Here is an 8,127-nt window from a genome sequence, read left to right as displayed (position 1 = left end):
CTGTGTTCTCCCTAAAAAAAGCTTTCCGTAATACCGTGCTTCCGTTAGGACGCAATTTCTCGAGTTCCCCCCCACCTCAGGGTGATTTTCCCACACACCTGCAGGCAGCAGGACTAACGTCATCTCCTTTTGCCGCTTGGGCTCGGACTAAAATCCCTTCCTGGCTATTCTTTAGCTTGTACAGCCTTTGAGCCTTCCCTCGGGCCTGGCTGATGGTCCTTTGCCATTTCAGCCCGTTCACAGCCAGCGTGAGTTTCGGTACCGACTATGTCAACGGATTTCAGCTGCACGGTAAACCTGCTTTTTTGTCAATTAAATGAAATCAGCCTTTTATTGCTTTCGAAGGGAACTACAGGAGATCTGTCGGCGTGGGGGCTAGCGTAAGCGATGGTGGAAAGGCGCATCGGATGTGACCTCCGTGTCAGCTCGGTGTGCCTCAGACAGACTGCATTTGGCACTCCGTGGCGTGCTGCGCAGCTCCGGAAATTCATGGTAGGGGAAAAAAAATGGGCGAAAATGACAGTCACGTAGAAACACGAGTTGGGAAGAAATGCTATACGTGAGGGCTTTCGTTGGGGCGAGGCAGCTGATCTTGCTTGTGGATCTTTGGGGTACGAGCCTGATGCCGAGCAGCTCGTTTTTCATTTGACGTGCCTGGAGTTGTTTTCAAAGGGATGGAAGAGAAGCTTATGAAATAGGATAGGTTACTGAGTCTTCCTAAAACGCTCGGACAGTTATGTATAAAGCCGAAGCGAAGGACGAGGGAATAAAGTTCTGTGCTTTCTATAGTAAATACGGTACGCTTAAAGTGATCTCCGTGCAGGGTCCTAGTTGTTTCTGTTTTTAAAATCAAAAAGAAGTTTAAGAAGTCTCAGCGGTTAGGCGTGTGGGAATAAATGGCTCTCCCGCAAAAAATTTCCACGTCAGCAAGGCTCTTTGAACGATTCTTCTCGCAATCGATTCCGACTACAGCCAGTTCATGGTTTAATGTCGAGGTGTATGCTTGCTCTCCTCTAAAGCAGTTTTTTCATTTGCATTTCAGTCCTGTGGGTCATGACAAATTTGGGAAGAACCCGAAGGAAACTTTTCATCCTGGGACACAGAAGGTAGGAGGGTGTGTTGTTTTTTTTTTGGGTTTTTTTTTTTTTTGTGTGGGTTTTTTTTTTTTTTTGTTTGTTTTGTTCCAACTACAGCCAGTTCATGGTTTAAGTCGAGGTGTATGCTTGCTCTCCTCTAAAGCAGTTTTTCATTTGCATTTCAGTCCTGTGGGTCATGACAAATTTGGGAAGAACCCGAAGGAAACTTTTCATCCTGGGACACAGAAGGTAGGAGGTGAGTTGTTTTTTGGGGGTTTTTTTTTTTGAGTGGGTTTTTTGTTTGTTTGTTTGTTTTGTTCCAACTACAGCCAGTTCATGGTTTAAGTCGAGGTGTATGCTTGCTCTCCTCTAAAGCAGTTTTTCATTTGCATTTCAGTCCTGTGGGTCATGACAAATTTGGGAAGAACCCGAAGGAAACTTTTCATCCTGGGACACAGAAGGTAGGAGGTGAGTGGTTTTTTGGGTTTTTTTTTTTTTTGAGTGGGGTTTTTTTTTTGTTTGTTTTCTTTCTGTTTGGGGTTTTTTTTTTTTGGTTGGTCGGTTGTGGCTTTTTATTCTTTTCTGGAAAAATAAGTCGTTACGTAGAAATGCTAGCGGTTTGTTTCTTTCTGTAGCAGGATAATAATGAGGAGTAGAGTTACAGGTAGAAAATCGGCTGTCTTTGTCAGTTGAAGTGGCTACTTTGAAATTGAACAAATACAGGAGTACATTAATGGGGGGGTTTGCGCTGTGTCTTCGGTACCGGTGTGCTAAAGATGTTGTTTTGTTTACGGGATTTATTGGCTGTCGAAGAGCAAGAGGTAAACGTAAACTTTTCACTCTAGCACTAGCACGCTCGGTGACGTATACCGACTTAGATATCAATTGCTTATTGCAGTGAAAAACTGCGGCGTTTCTGTGCAACGTCTCTGAGATCGAAAATCATTTCAGGCACTGGCATAACCTATCACACTAATAGGTGACCAACTTTAGTAATGTCATCAAAAAATCGTAATCTGTGATGGAAAGCAGTGTATGAGGTATCTGCTACTTGAGCATGTAATGGAGCTGGTACGAAGCGTATGTTGCCGTGCGTAGGTCGTATACAAAAGATGTATATAACAGTCCTTAGAGGAGTCCTTATTTGAGGTGATGGGAGTTTTTCCCATATTCTTTATTTCCACTTTTCACATGGAAATTCCATTTCTAGGAGAGCCGAGTTATTTTCATGCACATTGAGAGGCAGCTCCTATGCAGACCGGAACACATGTTCAGTGCTAACACAGCTGTAATTTCTTTCAGGAGGAGGGAGGGGAGCGCTGAAGCTTTCGTGGGCCAAGCCCCGGAGCCAGGATGTCAGGGAGAAGCAGGAGTATCTGAGCCAGCTGAAGAACAAGCTGGGAGATCTACTGTAAGTATGGAGGGAAGGGGCTGATGGGGACAGTATCTCAGGACCCGCACGTGCAGAGGGAACCCCGCAGTGGACGCAGTGTGCGTGGCCAGCGCAGGGCTCCCTGCGCTACAGAGCTGTGCCTGTTGCAGTGAATGCCAAGACCTGGCGGAACACTGCAAGCAGCAGTCCCCAACCCAAAGAACTTTGGTATGGCAGACAGCGAGCAGAGATCAGTTGTACCAATAATCCCTTCAGTACAGTGCTCCTCTGTCGCGACGGAGGGAAGACACAGTCACTCAATATGAGTGATCAGCAGACTTCGTTTATTGTACCTTACAGTCACCTTTTATGCCTTGTTATATTTAGCTCATACATATTACAGAAGTTAAGCTCATTATTGGTTAGTTGCCTAAATATCAAGCCCACCCCTAGTTTCTCTTCTGTAGTTATCTGTTCCCACCTGCAACATTCTTTTCCCACCGAAATCTTCCTGTTGCTGTGTAACAAGAACAGCCAAAGACGGTGTATTTTTGCTTTACTTCAGATAAGCTGAGAGCGATGTGCATTTTTGTCCAGCCAGCTAGACTATGTTTATGTGAACTTTTTCAGCTAGCCAGTTATCCACACTCCTCAGCTCTCCAAAAATAGCAGTAAAATCCTGTACATCTTCAGAGACTGGTTCTGAGGAGTGGGAAGAGCAAATCTGAGAAATAATTCCACTCAAAACAAGAGGCAATTACTGCATTTAAAAAAAAGTCTGGTGCCACACCGAGCACCAAGGAGAACGCCAGAGGTGGGCAGGTGCCTGTGAAGTGAAATCCTGTCCAACGTGGACACTGAATTAGCAAGAGGTACAGTTCTGTAATAAGGGATATCAATGCACAATAGAGTGAAATTAAGGTATTCCCAGGTTATCATGAATCTAAGATTTCTTAACTTCCGTTCAGTTTGAAGTTTAGCATTCACCAGTCTTTATTGCACATGTATTTAACAACGGGATCCTAGTAGAGGCAGAGATGACTGTATCAAAAGACATCTCTGCTCTGCATTTCGGGCAACGTGGATTCTCACTGTGACACAAGTAAGTAAATGTTCTTTTCACATACCACAACGTAATGGTGACTGTGTTGTCAATTGTTAAAGAGCTGAGATCAGTTGATTTTATTGGTTTGATTATCTTATTTTATAGAGTTATTTTATAGAATAGAAATATAGGAGGATAAAAATATATGTTGAAGAAAGTTATGATTATTTAGTAAAAGTAGTTGTGAGACCCTTTGTACGTTTTGTACTAAGGCCAGAAGAATGGGTTGGAATCATGTTGAAGCTTAAGTAATAATTTAGGGTTTGAAAGGGTTTTTTGTATCTAACTAGTCTTCTGTATATAGAATGTATATTGAGATGTCAGAATGTAGGATTAATGGGAACTGGGGAGAGTCGACTGGAACAGCTTGTAGTTACCTGCCAAGAAACCGTGAACTTTAGTAAAAGGTAATTCGGCAGGGGGAGATCATGACCACCAACTCATATACCACCTACCCAAATCGTACCCCAGACCCATTTCTGGATCTTTCTAAGCTCTACTGCGCAGAATCGGATATAGGAGGAGAATATGTTAATGATTTACGGGAAATATCATGGTTATGTATGAATACTTAATGAATATGTATGAATAAGTTTTATATATGGTGTCTGATTTTGAGACCTGGCGTGCGTTGATCGTGAGAGGACTCACTCACGCACCCGGCCGTCAATAAAGAAGTGTCTGCTTATCTACATCACATTGGTGTTGATAAGTTCTTCATTCCGAGATTTCGGTAACAACTGTGTTGTTTTGGAACAGAGAGGGGAAGGCAGATGATCTGAAGACAGCTTTCTGTGCGATTGATCCCAGTATCGACGATCAGACGCTAGATACCTACATTGGCCTGCCAGACCAGGAAGATGTGCCTGTGGAAACTGCACTGGAGAGGCTGCTTGCTGGATATGCGAGACAAGTAGGGCCCTCGCCCAGGGAGGGAAGCACGACCGGCTTTGGAGGGGAGGAAGGAGACTTCTAAATGGACTGTTTGATCTACAGGTTTGGGTGCCAAGCCGAGAGTTGGAGTTACTGCGTTAAATACTTCTTCCCATTGCATATGGAGGTACAGCTTGTAAGAGCTGAGAGGGTGGGCTAGCTTGAGCTATCGGAAGCACTTTCATCTTAAGCAGCACAGCACTCCAAGACAATTTTACAGCCTCTGCAGAGTCATTTTAGCTCAGCAAGACCTGTGGTGGGAGGCTGCCTGATCCCCAGATAGAGGCTTCACACCCCCAGGGCACCGAGGCACTTCAGGGTGTCAGGCGCTCTGCTTGGTGACACAAGAGCTGTGCTCCACAGCCATTGTTGGAACCTGAGAAGCCACCATCAGGCTCCAGGCTGCAGCGTGGCTGCTTTGGCCCTTGGCCCTTACAGTCCCTTGTCTCAAAGAAAGAGGGTTTCAAAGATTCCTTTGCAAAATAAAGGTGCCAGTTGCAAGCAAAAGGTGAGTTCAGCCCACATGAAGTTTGCTATCATGTCTGTCCCCGAGGAGACTTTTGTCTTGGTGTGGCTGCTGTTGTCCAGTATGAAATCACTGGACAGATGTTCGGGTGCTGCCCCACGAGTAGATTTAACCAAACTCTGAGCTGCAAAAGTCATCCAAGCATAGAAAAACTGAAATCGGTCCCTTGCTTCAAGGAAGGCACCACGTGCCCTTTGGTAACTTTACTCAGTTGTCCCTACTCATAGTGTCCGCTTTGCCCTGCACATAGCCCTCTCTAGGGAGGGGAGGGAGGGTTCTGGAAACAAAAAAACCTGTAGGAAAACAGCTCTGCTGTGGTCATGCCTGAATTGCCAAGTAACTGGAGCAAACTGAGAAGCAAAAACCCTTTCTTTTTCTTGCGATGTAGGCATATGAAAAGTAGAAAGGGGTAAGCTGAAACCCAAAGACACCTTCCTGATAAAGCACTAGTTGTGTAAACTTGCCAAAACTGATTGCATTTGTAAAGCGGGAAGGCACCATAGCTGGTGTGACACAGCATGTGCCACCCAGAGGTACGAGGCCCTCGGGCTTTCTGCCTTAATATTAGAACCTGGTGCCAGGCACTTCCAACACGAGTCACAAAATAGCAGAAAAGAGCTCCACCAACCGGGCGGCTGCAGTACCCAAGTATATTTCGCTAGGATGGCAGCAGCGCTCCACCAACCGGGCGGCTGCAGTACCCAATATCATTTCGCTAGATGGCAGCAGCGCTCCACCAACAGCGCCGGCTGCAGTACCCAAATATATTTCGCTAGATGGCAGCAGCGCTCCACCAACAGGGCCGGCTGCAGTACCCAATTACATTTCGCTAGATGGCAGCAGCGCTCCACCAACAGGGCGGCTGCAGTACCCAAATATATTTCGCTAGACGGCAGCCGCACTTCACCAAAAGGGCCGGCTGCAGTACCCAAATATATTTCGCTAGATGGCAGCAGCGCTCCACCAAAAGGGCCGGCTGCAGTACCCAAATACATTTCGCTAGATGGCAGCAGCGCTCCACCAACAGCGGCCGGCTGCAGTACCCAATATATTTCGCTAGATGGCAGCAGCGCTCCACCCACACGGCCGGCTGCAGTACCCAAATAAATTTCGCTAGATGGCAGCAGCGCTCCACCAACAGGCGCCGGCTGCAGTACCCAAATTTATTTCGCTAGATGGCAGCAGCGCTCCACCAAAAGGGCGGCTGCAGTACCCAAATATATTTCGCTAGATGGCAGCAGCGCTCCACCAACAGGGCCGGCTGCAGTACCCAAGTATATTTCGCTAGATGGCAGCAGCGCTCCACCAACAGGGCCGGCTGCAGTACCCAAAGTATATTTCGCTAGATGGCAGCAGCGCTCCACCAACAGGCGCCGGCTGCAGTACCCAATTACATTTCGCTAGATGGCAGCAGCGCTCCACCAACAGGGCCGGCTGCAGTACCCAAAGTATATTTCGCTAGATGGCAGCAGCGCTCCACCAACAGGGCCGGCTGCAGTACCCAATTACATTTCGCTAGATGGCAGCAGCGCTCCACCAACCGGGCGGCTGCAGTACCCAATTACATTTCGCTAGATGGCAGCAGCGCTCCACCAACAGGGCCGGCTGCAGTACCCAATTATATTTCGCTAGATGGCAGCAGCGCTCCACCAACAGGGCGGCTGCAGTACCCAAGTATATTTCGCTAGATGGCAGCAGCGCTCCACCAACAGGGCCGGCTGCAGTACCCAAATATATTTCGCTAGATGGCAGCAGCGCTCCACCAACAGGGCCGGCTGCAGTACCCAAATATATTTCGCTAGATGGCAGCAGCGCTCCACCAAAAGGACGGCTGCAGTACCCAATTATATTTCGCTAGATGGCAGCAGCGCTCCACCAACAGCGCCGGCTGCAGTACCCAAGTATATTTCGCTAGATGGCAGCAGCGCTCCACCAACAGGGCCGGCTGCAGTACCCAAATATATTTCGCTAGATGGCAGCAGCGCTCCACCAACAGGGCCGGCTGCAGTACCCAATTATATTTCGCTAGATGGCAGCAGCGCTCCACCAAAAGAGCCGGCTGCAGTACCCAAAGTATATTTCGCTAGATGGCAGCAGCGCTCCACCAACAGGGCCGGCTGCAGTACCCAAATATATTTCGCTAGATGGCAGCAGCGCTCCACCAACAGGGCCGGCTGCAGTACCCAAGTATATTTCGCTAGATGGCAGCAGCGCTCCACCAACAGGGCCGGCTGCAGTACCCAAATATATTTCGCTAGATGGCAGCAGCGCTCCACCAACAGGGCCGGCTGCAGTACCCAATTATATTTCGCTAGATGGCAGCAGCGCTCCACCAACAGGGCCGGCTGCAGTACCCAAATATATTTCGCTAGATGGCAGCAGCGCTCCACCAACCGGGCCGGCTGCAGTACCCAATTATATTTCGCTAGATGGCAGCAGCGCTCCACCAACAGGGCGGCTGCAGTACCCAATTACATTTCGCTAGATGGCAGCAGCGCTCCACCAACAGGGCCGGCTGCAGTACCCAATTATATTTCGCTAGATGGCAGCAGCGCTCCACCAACAGGGCCGGCTGCAGTACCCAAGTATATTTCGCTAGATGGCAGCAGCGCTCCACCAACAGGGCCGGCTGCAGTACCCAAATATATTTCGCTAGATGGCAGCAGCGCTCCACCAACAGGGCCGGCTGCAGTACCCAATTACATTTCGCTAGATGGCAGCAGCGCTCCACCAAAAGGGCGGCTGCAGTACCCAAGTATATTTCGCTAGATGGCAGCAGCGCTCCACCAACCGGGCGGCTGCAGTACCCAAGTATATTTCGCTAGATGGCAGCAGCGCTCCACCAACCGGCCGGCTGCAGTACCCAAGTATATTTCGCTAGATGGCAGCAGCGCTCCACCAAAAGGGCGGCTGCAGTACCCAAGTATATTTCGCTAGATGGCAGCAGCGCTCCACCAACCGGCCGGCTGCAGTACCCAAATATATTTCGCTAGATGGCAGCAGCGCTCCACCAAAAGGACGGCTGCAGTACCCAAATATATTTCGCTAGATGGCAGCAGCGCTCCACCAACAGCGGCCGGCTGCAGTAACCCAATTACTATTTCGACTAGATTGG

The 8,127-nt window shown here is 48.5% G+C and overlaps 1 long non-coding RNA gene across 1 annotated transcript; it reads left to right on the top strand.

Moving 5' to 3' along the window:
• Positions 1-2,246: 2,246 nt before the first annotated feature.
• On the top strand, positions 2,247-4,562 carry LOC121082219. The gene is made up of 2 exons (XR_005825942.1): positions 2,247-2,487; positions 4,313-4,562. It is a non-coding gene; the product is annotated as an uncharacterized LOC121082219 (long non-coding RNA).
• Positions 4,563-8,127: the final 3,565 nt, after the last annotated feature.

Source organism: Falco naumanni, unplaced genomic scaffold (assembly GCF_017639655.2).
Source record: "Falco naumanni isolate bFalNau1 unplaced genomic scaffold, bFalNau1.pat scaffold_453_arrow_pat_ctg1, whole genome shotgun sequence".
Taxonomy (NCBI): domain Eukaryota; kingdom Metazoa; phylum Chordata; class Aves; order Falconiformes; family Falconidae; genus Falco; species Falco naumanni.
The sequence above is the reverse complement of the archived record's forward strand: the minus strand, read 5'-3'. Positions and strand labels throughout refer to the sequence as shown.